This window comes from Ornithorhynchus anatinus, chromosome 10 (genome assembly GCF_004115215.2).
Source record: "Ornithorhynchus anatinus isolate Pmale09 chromosome 10, mOrnAna1.pri.v4, whole genome shotgun sequence".
Taxonomy (NCBI): domain Eukaryota; kingdom Metazoa; phylum Chordata; class Mammalia; order Monotremata; family Ornithorhynchidae; genus Ornithorhynchus; species Ornithorhynchus anatinus.
In genome coordinates this window covers 50,443,499-50,461,669 of record NC_041737.1, presented here as the reverse complement: position 1 = coordinate 50,461,669, position 18,171 = coordinate 50,443,499, and the positions used below count along the sequence as shown (strand labels likewise).

General features: G+C 50.5%; 1 protein-coding gene across 2 annotated transcripts in view; it reads left to right on the top strand.

Moving 5' to 3' along the window:
• The first annotated feature begins 254 nt into the window (after positions 1-254).
• CNOT4 (CCR4-NOT transcription complex subunit 4) overlaps positions 255-18,171 on the top strand; it is a 104,608-nt gene continuing 86,691 nt past the window's right edge. For both annotated transcript variants that reach the window (XM_029073236.1, XM_029073235.1), the window contains exon 1: positions 255-312. The gene's annotated coding sequence lies outside the window, so the exon portion shown is untranslated. The remainder of the gene's footprint in view (positions 313-18,171) is intronic.

Below are 18,171 nucleotides of genomic sequence, written 5' to 3'. Positions count from 1 at the left end.
AGCGGCCGGCCCAGTCTCTCCCCGATGTAAGATGGTGGCCCGTCTGGCCGAGGCGCCCGCCGACAGCCCACCGTCCCCCGCTCAGCCCTGAGAGGTCGGAGCCGGAGGAGGCCGAGGAGCCCAAAGCCCCACCGGGCCCGACGCGCCCCCCGCCCGGCCCCCGCCCGGCCCCCGCCCGGCCCCGTCTCGCCGAAGACGCGCCCGGCCGCCCGGCCGCCCGGCCGCCCGCCCGCCCGGCCGGCCGTCCGCCCGCCCGGCCGTCCGCCCGCCCGCGGGCTTGCGAGCGGGGAGAAGGGTCGGCGCCCCAGGCCGGTGAGTGAGCGAGCGAGCGAGCGGCCCGGCGGGGACGGCGGGGCCGGGGCGGGGGCGGGGGCGGGGGCGGCCGGCCGCACGCCTACCGGAGCGCCGAGGCTTCGCTGGGGCGGTGCAGGCCGCACCCTCCCCCCGCCCGCCCTCTCCTCTCTCTCCTCCCTCTGCTCTCTCCGCTCTCTCCCGTCCCTCTTCTTTTCCCCGCTCCCCTCCGGGCCCGCTCTGCCCCGTTCTGCCCCTCTCTGCCCTGCCCTTCCCCGCCCTCCCTCCCTCCGGCTCCCCCCGGAGCCCCAAACTCCCGGCCGCCCAACTGCTGCTGCTGCTAGGAGGACTCTCAATTCCTACTCCTCCAACCCCCCCTCTCCCACTCCCACCACCCCGCATTCTCATTACACACCCCACTCCCATTTTCTCCTTCGCCCCCCTCCATTCCCCTTCCCTCCATTCTCCTTCTCCTCCATTCTCCTTCCCCTCCATTCGCCTTCCTTTCCATTCCCCTTCCTCCCCTCCATTCCCCTTCCCTCCATTCCCCTTCCCTCCATTCTCCTTCCCCTCTCCTCCATCCCCATTTCCCTTCTCCATCCTCATTCCTCCCCTCCATCCCCACTTCTCCCCCTGCATCCCCATTTCTCCTCTCCATCCCCACTTCTCCCCCTGCATCCCCACTTCTCCCCCTGCATCCCCACTTCTCCCCTCCATCCCCATTAACTCACCTGCATCCCCACTTCTCCCCCGAATCTCCACTTCTTCCCCTGCATCCCCCCTTCTCCCCTGCATCCCCCCTTCTCCCCTGCATCCCCCCTTCTCCCCTGCATCCCCATTTCTCCCCTGCATCCCCACTTCTCCCCTCCGTCCCCATTACCTCCCCCATCATTCCCATTTCTCTGTGTCATTAGACCCCAATTCCCATTACTCCCCTCCATTCCCAGTACCCCCTTCCTCCTTTATTCCCCCTCCTGGTTCTTTCACACGCGCCCCCCCCCCCCCCCGTTTCTGGCTCTGCTGCTGCCCTTCTGCTCCTTCTCCCATCTTTTGGACAGTGCCACCCTCATCCACTCAATTTCCTTGGGCCTGCCATCCTGGTCCTTCCCATCTGTTTTCCCTACCTTACTGTAGATGCTACCCAGTTTTTTCTTACTCTCTCTGAATTCTTTGTCTCCAGTGCCAAGAAATGTCCTGGAATGTGAGGGAAGGGGTCAGGCAGGGCTAGTCGGGGACACGAGTGATCGTGTGGTCAACGTTTGCGCGTTGGGACCGGCGTAGACAACGGAGACCTCTTCCTTCAGGCCGATCGGTGCTTTTGGACTCTGTCGGAGGACCTTTTCCTTCTAGTAGCGTGGTGTATCGCTCTCTCCAAGTCTGGTTTGATTTGGCCCTTGAATAGTCCTTTTAGGACTGGGAGGAAAATTCCCCTTCCAGCCGAGCTCACGGTGGGTTAGGATTTGTGCAGTTTGAAAATTAGCATCGGGCCTCTCCTCTTTAGCCGCTGTAACGCAGGCACCGGTTATCTGAATTAAGCACTCTCTCTCGGTACTCTGTCGGGATTTTTCTTGCGAGGCCATAATAGTAGACACATTTCGGCGGAGGAACGGTGAGCAGCGGAACGACAGAGCTGAACACGTGTGCGGTGGTGTCACCGAGTGCTGCCAGGGTAGCCGAATGGAAGGCAAAACTAGATATCCGGAGTGGGGTGGCTCATGTATTTGCTTGTGGAAAAACCTAGAGTGAAATACACAGATGAGCACCGAAAAGGTTTAAAAGCGCAGAATTTTCCAACGCTCTGCCCTGGGAGGTACAGAATTGATTTTAGTTAGCATACTTACGTGGCCTGATAAGATTGAATATGAAGGAGGCGTCTTATTTTTAGGAAGGGAGTCATATACTTTTCTCAGCAAACGACGCGTCTTTGATTCGCAACAAGTAGTTCACTGACAAGCAGGTTTTGAGGTCAGTTTCTAGTCCATTTCTTTTACACTCTTGTACGTGGGGAGTGGGCCGGGTTTAATTTTAAAACCCAGAGGCCTGAGCGACCCAGTATTTGGCCTCAATGCCCGTCTGGACCCGATCCCCAGCATTCTCTAGCCAAAGAAGAAGTTGGCAAACTCTTCCAGTCTCTCTTTCCTCTTTAATCTTCCACTCCAGCCCCCAGTTTGGAAACTGAGACTCTTCAGGCTCCCCCCCCCCCCGCCCCCGGCCCCGAAACAGGCCCTGGAAAAGCCAACGTGAGTTGCCCTGGGACTGGAGCTTGTTGAATTTCTTGGTAGGATCATTTCGATTTAATCTTGTTCACGGCCTGAGAGTCAAATATATCTTCCACCTCAGATTTCCTCACGATCCCGTCGGTGGCGGGGCTTCCCAGTTCCCGGCCAGAGCGAGCTCTCGCACACGTGTAGAAATGCCTGGCGGTCCGGTTTGGCTGAACCGTAAGCAGTCTTCGTTCTCGGGGAGAACTGCTTTTGTGTGGCAAAGGGGCATGATGATTTGAATGCCCGCTTTCTTGTGATTGTGCCTTCAGTTTCCCATTAGGTATATCCTTTAAGAATTCCCGGAGGTTGATTCCTTCTCCCCCTTTTCTCATGTCAGCCAATAAAGCGGTTGGCAGATTCAGCCTTCAGAATTCTAATTTAGAGCTGTTGCGATTCTCGCTTTGTACCGCTAAGAACTCCGGGATCTGCACTTGTGTAGGGAGGGAGGAAATTGGGTTTGCGTTTTCATCGAGCCCAAGTTTTCAGGTTTCAAGATGCAAACGCGAGTTCGGTTTTAGTAGTCCGTGCTCCGCGCACAATAAGCGCTTATTAAATAGTCCAATACTGCTACAGGCAGCACAACTTTTGGCTCGCATTGGCATTCTTTGAGGACTCGCGGTGGGGGCCTGCAGTTTTCAGAGTCCTTTCCTTGAAATGAATAATTGGATTATTTTGAAAGGAAACTGTGGTAAACGCGAATAGTTTTAACTTGCGGAACTACAGAACTTAGTCTCAGCGGCTGCAGGCGACGGAACCCGTCGGTCCTCAGTGGAACGGAGGCTTAGTGGATGGAGCGGCACGGGCCTGGGTGTCAGAAGGACCCGGGTTCTAATCCTGGCTCCGCCATGTGTCTGCTGCGTGACCTTGGGCAAGTCGCTTCACTTCGCTGGGCCTCATTTACCTCATCTGTAAAATGGAGACTAAGAGCGTGAGCCCCATGTGGGACATGGACCGTGTCCAATCTGATTAACTTCCATCAGCCCCAGCGCTTAGAACAGTGCTTGGCTCATAGCGCTGATCGAGTCACATTATTATTATTATTATTATTGATTATTATTATAGGAGGATGCAGACTGATGCCGCAAAAGGAGTTCTCTGGTCATAGCGAGGTGCAGATTTCTGGGTCAGGGGAGCAGCGCGACTCTTTGAGCATTTGCCAAAAAAAACATTTCTTTTCCTAACAAGAGCAGAGGGCTAACTAATGGTTCTAAGGTGATGAACTTGAGATTTGGGTTACCCTTGCAAATTTTGGCTTGAGAAAACAGTATGATTTGTAAAGCGGTGGAGTCTACAGTTATAGAACCCGCCATTAATGCGTCCCTAAATATCAGTTATAAATATACATGGATATATAGCAGACGATGTTATCGCCGAGTTACCCACCCTCAACCCCAGGGTACTTATGGACATCGCTGAACTTTGTATTAATGTCTGCTTCCCCCTCTAGACTGTAAACTCCCGGTGAGCGCGGAACGTGTCTGCCAACTCTCTTGTACTCTCCCGAACGCTTAGAACAGCGCCCTGTACCCAGTAAGCACTCGAAACCACTGATGGCCGATCTTGTATCTACCCCAATGCTTAGTACAGGGCTTGGCACATAGTAAGTGCTTAACAGATGCAGCAACTATTTTTTATTCTTACGCTCTCCTTGGGAAAGGGCACCATGAGATTATGGAAATAATTTCACATGTCTCCAGTCAACCGAAGCCAGTTTCAGCCCAGGTGATTTTTGTTTGGAGACATCTTTTTCGTAGTTTAAAGTGACGTGTCAGCCTTTAAAAGAGAGACGGCCAAGATCGCATTTTTACGTCGATGCAGTTACGACACTGGCTTGAAGCTACTTAAAACCATCATCATCATTTTTACAGACCATTCAGATGAAGTCGGGAGCTGACACAAGTCAAGAACTTGACTTGAGACTCTGTCCGCGACTCAGCTTAATGTCAGTAGGCGCACTGACCTCCTCTTGATTGTTTTTATGAGGGAAGTTACAGCTTTCAACCTAGTGATTTCTAAAGAGCGGCAGGGAATTGGGTTGCAGGGATATCTTCGCCGGTTCTGGAAGCCTCATACCTAGAACGCGCTGTATAATTGTCTCCAAATATTTCGTCCCTCAGATGGTGTTGGTAAGTGCTTACCACACACGAAAGCTGTGTACTGGAGAAAGCTGGGCAAGCTGACGGATTTTGGAATCATAAAGTTCGTGACCTCAGATATGCTAGGAAAACTGGGTTCATCGCTGGCAATAATGTTCCCATTAGGGTTCAACGCTTCCGATTTTTCTCTGTGTATGCGAGGAAGTATTTGGTGGGGTCTTCCAGTTGTCTTTTTCTCTCTGCACCTTTGTTACTGCCTAAAATGTTCATGAATACTAACCCAAAGCCCTTCTAGTTTTAGTCTGAAAAATCTGGAAAGTAAACTTCCTAAAGAACCTGATCTTAATTCAGAAGTGTGGTCTTGTATCTTAAAACGGCTTCTTAGATATCCATTTTCATTAAGAAAGTTGAAATGAGAAATGGCAACTTTTGTTTTTCAAATGAAGTAATGTATTTTAGGCAATCTTATCACGTATTCCTCTTTTGCAGTGTGATGTTATGTCATCCAAGTGGTAATTCTAAAAGGAAAATAGAATCGAAACAGTGATTTGACCCTTTAAGAAAGGCAGTCACTTCTCCCCGGGACAGGTCTTTGGTCACGAGAGAAGCTGTCTGCTGCCAAGGAGGAGAGAGAGAGAGAGAGAGAGAGAAAAGTGTGGTTTCCTCATTTGGAAGCCCGACTCCCCGGAGAAAGGTAATACTAATAATAATTGTGGTATTTGTCAGGTGTTTACTATGTGGTAATCAGGCCCCACATGGCGGTCTCAGTCTTAAGTAAGAGGGAGAACAGGCATTCAGTCCCCATTTTACAAATGAGGGTCTTGAGACATGGAGAAGTGAAGTGACCTGCCCAAGGGCACGCAGCAGATAAGTGGCGGGGGCGGGATTAGAACCCAGATCCCCCCACTCCCAGGCCCATGCTCTTCCCGCGAGGCCACGCTGCCTCATCTACCAAATGAGCCTCGGCGGCCTTCGAGTTGTGTCTTCTTGCTGTTCCCCTTGAAGGTCGCTTTCCTTTCCTCGGACTGGATTTCAGCTTGAACTCTGCTGGGCGAGCGTGTTTTGACTTCGGCCGAACCAGGCTTTCAGCGGAGGTGGGATCTCTTGGAGTTTGGGTGTAGTTAACCAGCCGAAATGCTCCGCTGGGCCTAGGCCTCTGTACTCCCCTGACTCTCTCCCCGTCCACTGCTGCTGCTTGGGCAGCCATCTCTGCCCTCTCCCTGCACCTTCCTCAGCCGCACTCTCTCTTTTTGGGGACAGCGCAGCCTCTCCTGTCGTCCTCACCTTCCCCGGTGACTCCGGGCTTTCAGGCTCCGGCCCTCCTCCCCCCCTTCTTCCTCCCGGCCGCTCTTCATCCTCCTCTCCACCATCCCCTCTCTTCTGCTCGGGTCTCCGACTTCTCTTCCTCTCGGAACCCAACTTTTCCAACCGGTTTATCCCGATGGTATTCGTTAAGCGCTCACTGTGTGTCAGGCACCGTTCTAAGCGCTGGGATAGATGGAAGCTAATCAGGTTGGACGCAGTCCCTGTCTCACACGGGGCTCACGGACTTCATCCCCAGGGTACAGATGAGGTCACTGAGGCACAGAGAAGTGAAGCAACTTGCCCCAGGTCACGGATTAGAACCCGGGTCCGTCTGACTCCCGGACCCGCGCTCTGGGTAGACCATGCTGCTTCCCTGCCTAGGCGCCGCCTCTTGAATCAGTTAGGGTTTTGGGTGGTAACTCAGTTGACGATAACATCGTCTGCTATATGTCTGTGTATATTTATAACTGATATTTAAGGACGTATTATTGGCGGGTTCTTTAACTGTAGACACCACCGCTTTACAAATCATACTGTTTTCTCAAGCCAGAGTTTGCAGGGGTAACCCAAAGCTACAGTTCATCACCTCAGAACCATTAGCTAACCCTCTGTTCGTGTTAGGAGAAAAAGATATGCTTTCAGGTAGATCATCGGGGAGGCGGAGGAGCCCAGAGAAGAGCGTTGGTCTTTCTCGGGGAAGGGAGGGCCGTTTTGGGAAGAGCGCGACTGAATATTTTGTCTCAGCCCCTTGATTTGGCACTAGAGAATAATAATAATGGCAGTGGTATTTGTTAAGCGCTTACTCTGTGCCAGGCACTGTACTAAACGCCGGAGTAGATCCAAGGTAATCGGGTTGGAGAGAGTCCCTGTCCCACATAGGTCACACAGTCTCAATCCCCATTTTACAGATCAGGTAACTGAGGTGCAGAGAAGTAAAGCGAACCCGCAGGTCCACTATTTCCGTTAGAAATGCGTGCCGTGGTTGAGTATTTACCGAATGCCCAGAAGATCCTTAGCATTGCGACAGGTCAGGACTGCCCCATCGATGGACGTGTTCTAGAATAATCATGTTCTCTGACCTCAGGGAGCTTACAGTCGGAGGGAGGGGGCACAGCAAACAGAAGAGAGAAGACAAACGTAAAAGCGGTGAAAATAAGGATTTGAGTATTTCACGAATGTGCCAGCTTTGTAGGGGAGTGGAGTAGGGAGTTGGAGAAGAGTTCCCGCAAGGAGTTGGGCTTGAACTAAGAGAGGAAAGGCGTAGAATGCGGCAAACAGGTAGCACTGTGACGGCCTGCGGGTAGCCGTAGCACCCGTAGGAAGCGCTTACTGTGTGCAGAGCACTGTACTAAGCCCCGGGAAAGAATACACACTTGGGGATTAGACAGGGTCCCGGTTTCGTGGAGCTGCTCACGCTCCAGATGGCACAGGGAAGTTTTTCTGCACATAAAGGAATAGATCGGGTAGAGGTTTGGAAGGAGCAAAAGTCAATCAGTCGTATCTATTGAACGCTTACTGGGCAGAGCACTGGGGACAGTACAACGTAACGGACTCGGTAGACACAATCCTCGCCGAGGTGGAGGACTATGTGGAAGGGAACTTGGAATGGAGAACCCAGACTGGGATAGAAAATAAGACGGAAGCTGCGGCTAATAGGCGGAGAGCTTTGCAGACTTTTTTTTAAATGGTTTTTGTTAAACACTTATGTGCCGGGCACTGTACTAAACGCTGCGATCGATACAGGCTAGTCAGGGCGGACACAGACCTCCTTCAGCAGCTGGTCTTTGATCCTCAGGTAGATTGGGAGACCCTGGAGGGCAGTAGGCCGAGAAGGGTGGGTTTAAGGGGCTGGGTTGAGGAATTCTTTTAGAAGCAGTCTAAAATATTTTTGGAGGGAAAGTCCAAATCAATCGTATTGAGTGCTAACTCTGTGCAGAGCAGTGTTGTAAGCGCTTGGGAGAGTAAAGTGCAGCGGAGTTGGAAGACACGTTCCCCTCTCATAATTAGCTGACTGTCAACAATGGGAGACAGATATTAATGTAAATGAATTCCAGATACTTGTCTGCTGTGTGACCTTGGGTAAGTCACTTTACTTCTCTGTGCCTCAATGACCTCATCTGTAAAAAGGGGATCGAGACCGAACCCCACGTGGGACAGGGACCTTGTCCAATCTGATTCGCTCGTATCCACCCCAGTGCTTAGTACAGTGCCCGGCACATAGAATAATAATAATGTTGGTATTTGTTAAGCGCTTACTATGTGCAGAGCACTGTTCTAAGCGCTGGGGTAGACACAGGGGAATCAGGTTGTCCCTCGTGGGGCTCACAGTCTTAATCCCCATTTTACAGATGAGGTAACTGAGGCACAGAGAATTTGACTTGCCCGCAGTCACCCAGCTGACAAGTGGCAGAGCCGGGTTTCGAACCCATAGACCTCTGACTGCAAAGCCCGTGCTCTTTTCATTGAGCCACGCTGCTTCTCCTCATCAAATACTGCAGTTATTATTAAAGTGCTGTGGGGATGAGGGAGGGGTGAATAAAGGGTGCAGGTCCAATGCGGAGGTGACACAGAAGGTAGTGGGAGAAGAGGAAATGAGGGCTTAGTTCAGGAAGATCTGAAGGGTAGGAGAGCGACAAGAACCCCCCGGGGGTGAGATGATGGGAAGTCTGGACGGGGAAGACAGACGGTTGGGGCGAGGATGTTACGGTCCCCTGGACTTGGGATTGTCGAACGGCAGCTCTTCCGTGTTCCCACTGACCAGTTCTTCCTCTTCTTCCTTTCCTTACTCCCCAGCAACTGATAAATTGTGGCTCCGAGTGATTTCCCGGGGGCTTAGTCCCTGGGCCCTGTCGACGATTCCAAAGTAAATGAATGTAGATTCATTAAATTTTCCTGCTGCTGTGGATCACTTCCATTTTGATGTTTTTCCTCTCTCAATTCATCGTGCTAATTGTTAGATAATGCAAGGCCCCAGAGGTCCCTAACCCCTTATATTCCTTTATTAGAGCAAACCTCACTTCCAGAAAACATTTTTCTCGCAACCCCATCTTTATTAAAATGCCAAAGACCATTTTTGCTAGGTGGGTGTACGGCCGGTGAATCTGTACCTTGCTTTCGTCCTTGAGAAAGCGGAGGACCTTCCGAGAGTTCAGAGGCGGAGTGAGCAGAGTGAAGTTTTTCAGAGAATAAGTTGGGCACTGGTCGCCCGTTGACTTTGGGCGAAGGGTTTGCAAGATGGCAGGTCGTTGAGAAGGAACGTAGCCCGGCTTCCCAGCCGACGGTTCCAACGTATTTCTCGTGGCGATAACTTGAGGATTTCATCCATCGCGTGTCGGTGGAAGCTTGGAAACAAAAGGGAAAGCGGCTTTATAATAACTCATGGAGCAGATTCCATTTGCAAGGCGGAAATTTATGGCTCACTTGTTTCCTAAATGTGTATTAGCTCAGAAGGAATTAACACTGGGAGACCTATTATATTTGAACTGCTTATAGCCAGCCACATATTGTGTGATAGTATTTAAAATTTATCTGACTGGAGGAAAGAGAATGAGAACAAGGCCTTTTGAAGAGGAGGGCTAATTCTTGCCAGCTCCTGCAGCTTAAGGGCAGAATTTATTGGCTCACTAAGGGCAGAGAGGGATATTGAGTATAGGTCGGGAGAAGGAAGCGGTCAGGGACACAGTGAAAAAGTTTATTCTTCTGCATATTTTGTTTTCCAAAGGTGTGTTTTTACGCCTTGGTGAACACAGGCTACACTGACTTCTCCTCTTGGTTTTTTTTTGGAAGCTCTTCCTTTGTGGTAATTCTCTCCTTTTGGGTTTTGGTTTGTTTCTTTCTTAAGCCCTACATTCTACCAGATTTCTGCATTTGTTAAGTTATTGGCTGGCCTGTCCGCTTTATTACACGAAGGAATTTCAGTCATAAGGGCAAGGAGGATCTTAAAGGAGAAGATAATCATGACCTGTAGGTCCTGGCCGTGCGATGTTTGGGTGGCTCTCTTCCGGGTCTTTTAAAAGTTATTAAGGAAAAATCATAATGTGATAAAGACTACATTGTTGTCTTGGAGGCGATTTTTTTTCCTCCAACCTGTTTAGCAGGTTTTTTTTTTTTAAGGTGGGGGAGGGCAGAAGACCTTAAAAAAAAAATCCCAAGAAAAAGCAGTTGTTGTTATGGTGATATTAGCAGAAAATGATAAAATCACCTTAAGTAGAGACCTCAAATACAGCCAGTCGAGCAGCATTGAAGTGGTTTGCTACAATGCAGCTCAGCTGGGCCAGATGTGGGGAAAATGGCCGTTGGCAAGATACCCAAGCACTTGTTTTATGATTACTACTAATAATAATTGTGGTATTTAAGCGCTTACTTTGTGCAAGACGCCGTAGTAAGCGCTGGGTTGGTTACCAGCAGATCGTGTTGGACACAGTCCCTGTCCCAGGTGGGGCCCAGGGTCTTAATCTCTGTTTTGTAGACGAGGGAACCGAGGAAGACAGAAGTAAAGCGACTGGCCCAAGGTCACACAACAGACAAGTGGCGGGGTTCGGGTTAGACCCCAGGCCCGTGCTTTATCCATTAGGTCACGCGGCTTCTCCTATGGTTAGTTCAAGAGGGGCAACTTCAGGCAAGGTATGGCGAAGGAGCTCTGTAAATATACACAGGATAGTCAGATGTATTACTGAATGCTTATTGTGTGCAGAGCACTCTCCTAAGCGCTTGGGCGAGTACAGTACAGCAATAAACAGCAGCATTCCCTGCCCACATGAGCTTACAGTCTAGAGTGGCAGTGGGGGAAACAGCCTTGGACATGTGTTACGTGTATACCAGCTCCTTGGTGGGGAATGTCACTGTTGATTGTTGCGCTGAACTTTCCCAAGCGCTTAGTACCGTGCTCTGCACACAGAAAGCGCAAAATAAGTACGAGCGAATGAATGAATGAGTAATTAGAAAATCAACCTGGTGCACAGCAGTCAGCAATGAAGCGACTCTTCGGAGCCAAGACTTTGCCTCCAAATGTGAGGAAAAGTGGGGAAAAGCACCAGGAGCTGCGAATAAATGCCCGCAGCTGCAGATCTAAGCCATGCCCACGTGTGCAGTGTGGAGTGGACTTGATCGCGCATTGGTCTTTTCATCAGACCCATGGAGTCACCCCTGTGGGTGTTGTCAGTTGTGAACATTGAGGATGAGGAGCAAGTTCTTATGTTGAATCTGTCATACTTCTTGCTTAGCCTTTTCCTCACCACCCTTCTACACCCGTCGTAATAAAGGAGCGTGTCTAGCTCAGTACCAACCCCCAGTGGGTGCCCAATAGATTTTCCCTGGTGACAAATAGGTAAAGGCCGGCATTCTTTAGGGAAGTGTTTTCCCTCCTACTCGTAGTAGAATGCCACCTCCGTAAAGCTAAGATCGGAGGTCAGTGTCGATAGTATTTATTGAGTCCCTTCAGCTGGCGGGACACTCCGCTCGGTGTTGAGGGACCCAAAACCTCACGATCTCTGCCCTCGAGCCGGACCCCTAATAAGCGAGGCGGTAGACGTGAATTGATGGATATACCGCAGTTCAAATGGAGGAAATAAAATACAGTGTAGGCACACACGAATAAACAAATGGCTAAGTACTTGGATGCTCAGGTAGTTTGTGGAGTGGCAGGTTTAATCGTTAGCTATAAATCTGTTTTGGTTTTTTTTAATGTGTAGCTCCCATAATCAGCTAGACATACATGCCACCTAAAATGGCCACCGAGGATTTTTATTGCTTATCGGAAAGCGTTCCTTTTCCCTGGAGGGTGTAATTGTTTTAAAAGTGCCTCCGAAACATCTAGCCTTTGGGTGAACCCGAGATACCTTTGAAGAGTAATCCCAGAATTACAGCGTTTCAGCTCTTCCCAATCCCTCCACCACCTTTTCTGAGGAGAAGAATCAGACCCGGAAAGATGATGATTCCTTGGTACCACTGAAAGGTTCAGGGAAAAATGGTTGAACCATGCTGTAATTTGTCAGTTTCTTTCATCTTTTGAAGCAAAGTGAGGCTGATGAATAATACTAGGAGCTTGAAGTCACCTCCTCTCCCTTCTGTAGCTTCACGAGGTCAGACTGCCCACAACCTTTTCCTCGGGGATATTGGCAAGTGGTCACCGCATCTTTCCAAGAATTCTGAGACTGTCACCTCCTCCTTAGATGAGACATGCCACCTTGCACTTGAATGCCACCAACTTCTAGTTGTGTGACAGCGGAGGACGGGGATTTTAAAAAAACAAAAAAACAAAGAGGCCCAGTTTTAAAAATATTCTCAGAGGATCCCCAAGTGTTTTTTTTTTTAATTTCAAGCCCTTCAACCTGCCAGATCTTATAGAAACTAGACTGTAAACTCATTGTGGGCTGGGAAGGTACGTACCAACTCTGAGATGTGTGTGTGTGTAATGGTATTTAAGTACTTACTATGTGCTAGACACTGTTCTAAGTGCTGGGTAGATACAAGCTGATCAGGTTGAACACAGTTCCCGTCCCATATGAGGCTCACAGTCTCAGTCTCCATTTTACAGATGAGGTAATTGAGGCATAGAGAAGGGAAGTGATTTGTCCGAGGTCACGCAGCAGACAAGTGGCAGAGGTGGGATTAGAATGCAGGTCCACCTGACTCCCAGGCCCGTGCTCTATCCGCTAGCCCACGCTGCTTCTCTAGATTTATATTGTTCTCTCCCCGGTAGTTATTACAGTGCTCTGCACAGAATAAGCACTCAGTAAATATGATTGATGGAAACTGCAAATCGGCAAACCTAGGATGGTATGAAGTTCATCTTTCCCCGCCCCCCCGCCCACTCTATTGGAGATGGGCACCGTGTGGTGAAAATGGGCCAAATGGCAGTCAGGGAACGAAAAACGAAACCAAAGGATTTGGATAACCCAGACTAGATAATTGGCCCTTGAATAATCAGGAGTCGGGTGTGATTGAAATGAACCTACTCGACCCCTTCTTCCTTGCCGGCACAGATCTCTCGCAGAAATGGAGTGCGAAAGAAGGAAATGGCAGCGGCTTCGTGCTTTAATCGAAGAGCGTTAATGCCACTGAGCCGCGCCGTCGGGCCAGCGCGAAGAGCCCACGGTTCTGGGAGTCGGGAGACCTGGGTCGTAGGCCCGGCTCGGCCTTTTGGCGAAGGTTTCTGATGGAAGGATCACCCAGGACGTTCTGCGAGGGCGCCAGGCCCATCTGCGGGCCTGGGAAATAGGTGAACCGTTGCGGGGAGCAGTGACCATCTCCACTATTGTTTAATGGTATTTGTTAAGTGCTTACTATGTGCCAGGCACCGTACTAAGTGCTGGGGTAGATCAGGTTAGACCCGATCCCCGTCCCACATGGGGGTTACAGTCTTCATCCCCATTTTCCAGATGAGGGAACTGAGGCCCAGAGAAGTGAAGTGACTTGCCCACGGTTACACAGCAGACAAGAGGAGGAGCCTGGATTAGAACGAAAGTCCTGACTTCTGGGTTTATGCTCTTTCCACTAGGCCACGCTGCAGTCTTCTGGGCCATCTGGATCCTGGCATTTTGGCACAGGTTCATCATTGAGCTTTGGTCATTTGGGTCGTAAATGGTCCTGCCCACCAGAAACCCCCGTGGGCATTGGGCAGTAGGCCGCCCGCTGTGCCCTCCTCACACCAGGTCCCCTCCGTGCACGCGAGGGCAGGTCCTCGGTCCCCCATCCTCTGTTGCCGATGGAGGCCTCCGCCGCCCGTCCGCACTAGCCATTTCTGTCTCCAAGAGGTGACGAGGGAGATACAGGTGGGTCGGGAGGGCTGGACTGGCGATGGAACGGATGTTAGCGGGAGCAGAGTCGCGCTGGGGAAATAGATCCTCGGTCCCCCTAAGATGTGAGGATCGTACCCCTGAATTCGGGTAAACTCCCACCCGTCACTAATAATCATAAATCAGTCGTATTTATTGAAAACTTACTCTCTGCAAGCACTGTACCAAATGCTTGGAAGAGAACGGTATAACGATAGACACATTCCTTGCCCACGACGAGCTCGTTAAGGGCTTACAATGTGCCAAGCGCTGTTCTCAACGCTGGGGTAGATAGAAATTAATCAGGTCGGACACAGTCCCTGTCCCACAATGGGCTCCGAGTCTGAGTAGGAGGGATCCCGGTAGGACACACGAGCCGTTACCTTTACGGGAAGCGCCCACCTGTACAGTAGCCACGGGATCACCATTCACCTCAGAACGACATCAAGTCAGATAGCGCGCGTGGCCTGAGACGGCTCCCCAAACGCATCCCGAAAGCTCCGGAGAAAGTCTCGTAGGGGATTAGCCCGGTATGTCATAACACGTCGTTTTTCAGGAAATACTAAGTTCCATTGAACCACTCTGACTTGCTCATTGAGCCGTACCTCTTTGGGTGAATCTGAAGACTTAATACCGTAAGAACAGCTGACCTTCGTGTCTGGGGCTGATTTTAACGTAGCGAGGAAGGGACCATCTTCCAGCGCTTAGTACAGTGACTGGAACATAGTAAGTACTTAAATACCATAATTAGTAGTATTTTCAACCACAGGCCTGCAGAAACGAGGGTTCACCAACTTCTAAAGGGGGAAGGATCATCTCTAACTCAGAATGAAGTTTAAGTTCAAAAAGGTATCGGGTCAGTCGCATTTATTATTGAGCGCTTACTCTGGGTAGAGCACTGTACTGAGTGCTTGGGAGGGGACAGTACAGCGATATAACACCCATTCCCCGCCCACCATAGGCTTAAAGTCTAGAAGGGGAGAGGGACGTTATTATAAATAAATAAATTACAGATATGTACATAGGTGCTGTGGGGCTGAGGGGGAAGGAATAAAGGGAGCAAGTCAGGATGATACAGAAGGGAGTTAAAAGAGGGCTTAATCGGGGAAGGCCCCTCGGAGGAGGTGGGCCTTCAGTGAGGCTTTGAAGGCTTCTCGTTTTCCGGCTTCAGATCTCAGCCTTCTCATTTGCTGTTTTGGCCTTTGTCATAGGACACACTTTCCCCAGTTGGCTCGGGATCAATCTCAATCCAGAGGATTGCTAATCGAGGTAGACTGGAGACACGATGGGATCTAGAGCACCGGGGAAGCCTCCCGACAAGGGCAGGTCCACCTGGCTTCCCGTGGATACTCTTTCTCCCCGCCTCTGTTGCCCACAGAGGTACACGGCTGGTTAGCTTAGTGGGAGATGCCCAGGGGAGTGACACAGTCAGCGACTCAGTAGAATTTCGATCAGTCGGTGTACCTGGGAGAGAACGGCAGCCCTAGAAACGAGCATCCCTCCCCTCGTTGAGTTTATCATCTAGGGATTCATGGAGCTGAAGGTGTGATAAGTGACACCAACCCAATCATTTTGGAGGATTCTCTCCTGCCTGGGCGCTCCATCTCTAGTGGCGGGGACACTAATCAATCATATCTATGGAGTGCTTCCTAAATGCAGAGCTAGGGAGAGTACACTTCAACAGAATTAGCAGACACGTACCCTGCCCGCAACAAGTTGGTGGTCTAGAGGAGCTAGAAGAAAGGTGGTGCCTGAGATTTACCATGGTGTCTCTTCATCTGCTTCATCCCCTGGCCAGAGGGACCCAGGTTTCTTGGAGATTCAAGTTTCTCGGGGCCAGAAAACCGAGGTTCTTCTGAACCTCAGGTACCAGAAGTCTCTGTGTATGAACACTATCTTCAGTCCCAGGTAGATTAGTTATGCACTGTCATACATGATGCTGATATGAAACATGCCCCTGGTTTAGCTTTTGCAAAATGTAAGCACCAGTTTTAGTAGGAGTACAAGCCTGGGGGACGGGGGACTGGGTTCCAATCCCAGCCCTGACCCTTGCCTGCTGTGTGACCATAGACAAGTCACTTAACTTCTCTGGGCCTCAGTTTCCTCATTTGTAAAATGGGGATTCAGTACCGGTTCTCCTCACCCCTTAGACTGTGAGCCCAATGAGTGACAGGGGCCAAACGTGCCCGACCTGATGAGCTTGTACCTACTCCGGTGCTTAGAGCAGTGCTTGGCAAGTAGTAAGTGCTTCAATGCCACCATTCTGTCTTCCAGAGCCCTCATCCCTGTTGTTTTCACTTTCTAAATAAATGCCAGCCACTCAGCAAGTTCATCGGTGTTTTCCGTTTATCCCGGGCTACTCCTGCTATGTTAATTTGTTCCTAGCCTTTGCCTTGAAGGAAGATTTGGACTAGACTTGATAAAATGCTCCTTGGGCACCCTTCCAAGGTAACTCTTAGTCATGTGGAATCAAAGAAAGCACCTCTCAAGCACCTAGTGTGTTTTCTTGGAGGAGAGGAGCAACTCGATGCCTTTGACAGTGCGCTTTGCAGCCTAAGAAGAGCACTTGGTGACAGGATGGAGAGGTGCCAGTTGAGGAAGAAGAAGGGGGTTGCCACCCGTCATTTTCCAGTAACCATTCTTACCCCTTTGGAAGCCTAATAATCGGGCTTTAGGTCGACTTGTTTTTTGGGCAGTTCGGTATCCCTTTTTTTTTTATGGAATTTAAGCACTTACTACACGTCAAACACTGTTGTAAGTGCTGGAGTAGGTACGAGTCAATTAGGTTGGATGCCGTCCCTCTCCCAAATGTGGCTCATAGCTCAAAACAGGAGGGAGAGCAGGTATCGAATCCCTGTTTTACGGCCGAGGAACCTGAGGCCCAGAGAAGTGAAGCGACTTGCCCGAGGTCACACAGGAAGCCATCGGCGGAGCCGGGACTAGAACCCCGGTCCTTCAGCTCCCGGGCCCAGGCTCCGTCCACTAGGCCAAGCTGTTTCCCCCATTGGATTTCAAGTTCCAGGAGGGCAGGGACCGTGCCGGGGTTTCTTGGTTGTTCCTTTCAGCGCCGGGGAGGGGGCCTCCCACCGCGATCACGCTTGTAGGCGAGGGGCATTTTTCAAGGAACTGTCCTAAGCATTGGGGTGGATGTAAGCAAATCAGGTTGGACACACTCCCTGTGGGGCTCAGAGTCTTAATCCCCATTTTATAGATGTGGGAACTGCCGCACACAGAAAGGAAGTGACTTACCCAAGGCAGAGCCTGGATTAGAACCCGTGACCTTCCGACTCCCAGTCTTGCTGTTCCTTCCTCCCTGTTCCCAACAGTTCTAGGGTTCAGGCATTATTAAATCAGAGGAACCTAGATGATCCGTGCTCTTTGGATCTTAGATGTCTATCTGTATAAGTAATTGGCGTGTGTGTGTGAGACAGAGACTGAAAAAACCCAATACAGGACTCGACCCCAGCCAGATTATGCACACAGGAAGGTCGTCGCCTCTGCTTTTCGACGTTTAAAGTTTGCAGCGATTTTAAACGGTCGAAGTTTCTGCCTCCCCCGTTTCTTGATCCATTTGAAAACGTTGCGCCTTTCTCGATTGCAGTTCATTCGATCGCATTTATTGCGCACTTACTAGGTGCAAAACACTTGAGAGAGTACAGTATAACAGTATATCCACATTCCCCGCCCACAACGAGCTTTCAGTCCAGAGGGGGAGACACGGACTCATTAATGTAGATACATAAATAAATAAATGGCAGACATGTATGTAAGTGCTGAGGGGTTGGGAGGGGAGAGGAATAAGGGGAGCAGGTCAGGGAGACGCAGAAGGGACGGGAGAAGAGGAAAGGAGGGGGTAGCCAGGGAAGACCTCTTCCAGGAATGTGGCGTGGAATTTGACTCCCCGTTTCCTTCTGGGTTGCAGTGTTTGGGTTGAGGCTTTGTTTTCTTATCTCCCGTGATACCCCCTCCTTTGGATAAGCACTTGTATCAAATCCCCTTAATGTTCTTTGGCTAATCGGATGGCTCTGTCAAGATGCAGGTGGCGTTTGTGAATTCTTTCAATCCCGTTAGGCTTGTTTTGCTCCGTCAGCGGGTCTCCGTAAATACCGCTGTCGGAGGAGAGATGAGAAGCGGAGGGGAGAGACGGGCCCAAGAGGGCAAGACGTCGGTCAGTTGGTCGGTCGTATTTATTGAGCGCTTATTGCGTGCAGAGCACTCTACTAAGCGCCTGGGAGAGTACAGGCTGACAACATTTTACATTGTTAGAAGAGGTCTTTTGGGAAGGGGGCAGATGCTGGGAAATGGAGGTTGTTTGACAGGTGCACGGTTATCTCCAGGACTTAGAGAAGCATGGCCTAATGGATAGAGCACGGGCCTGGCGGCAGGAGGTCATGGGTTCTAATGCTGCCTCCACCACTTGTCTGCTGTGTGACTTGGGGC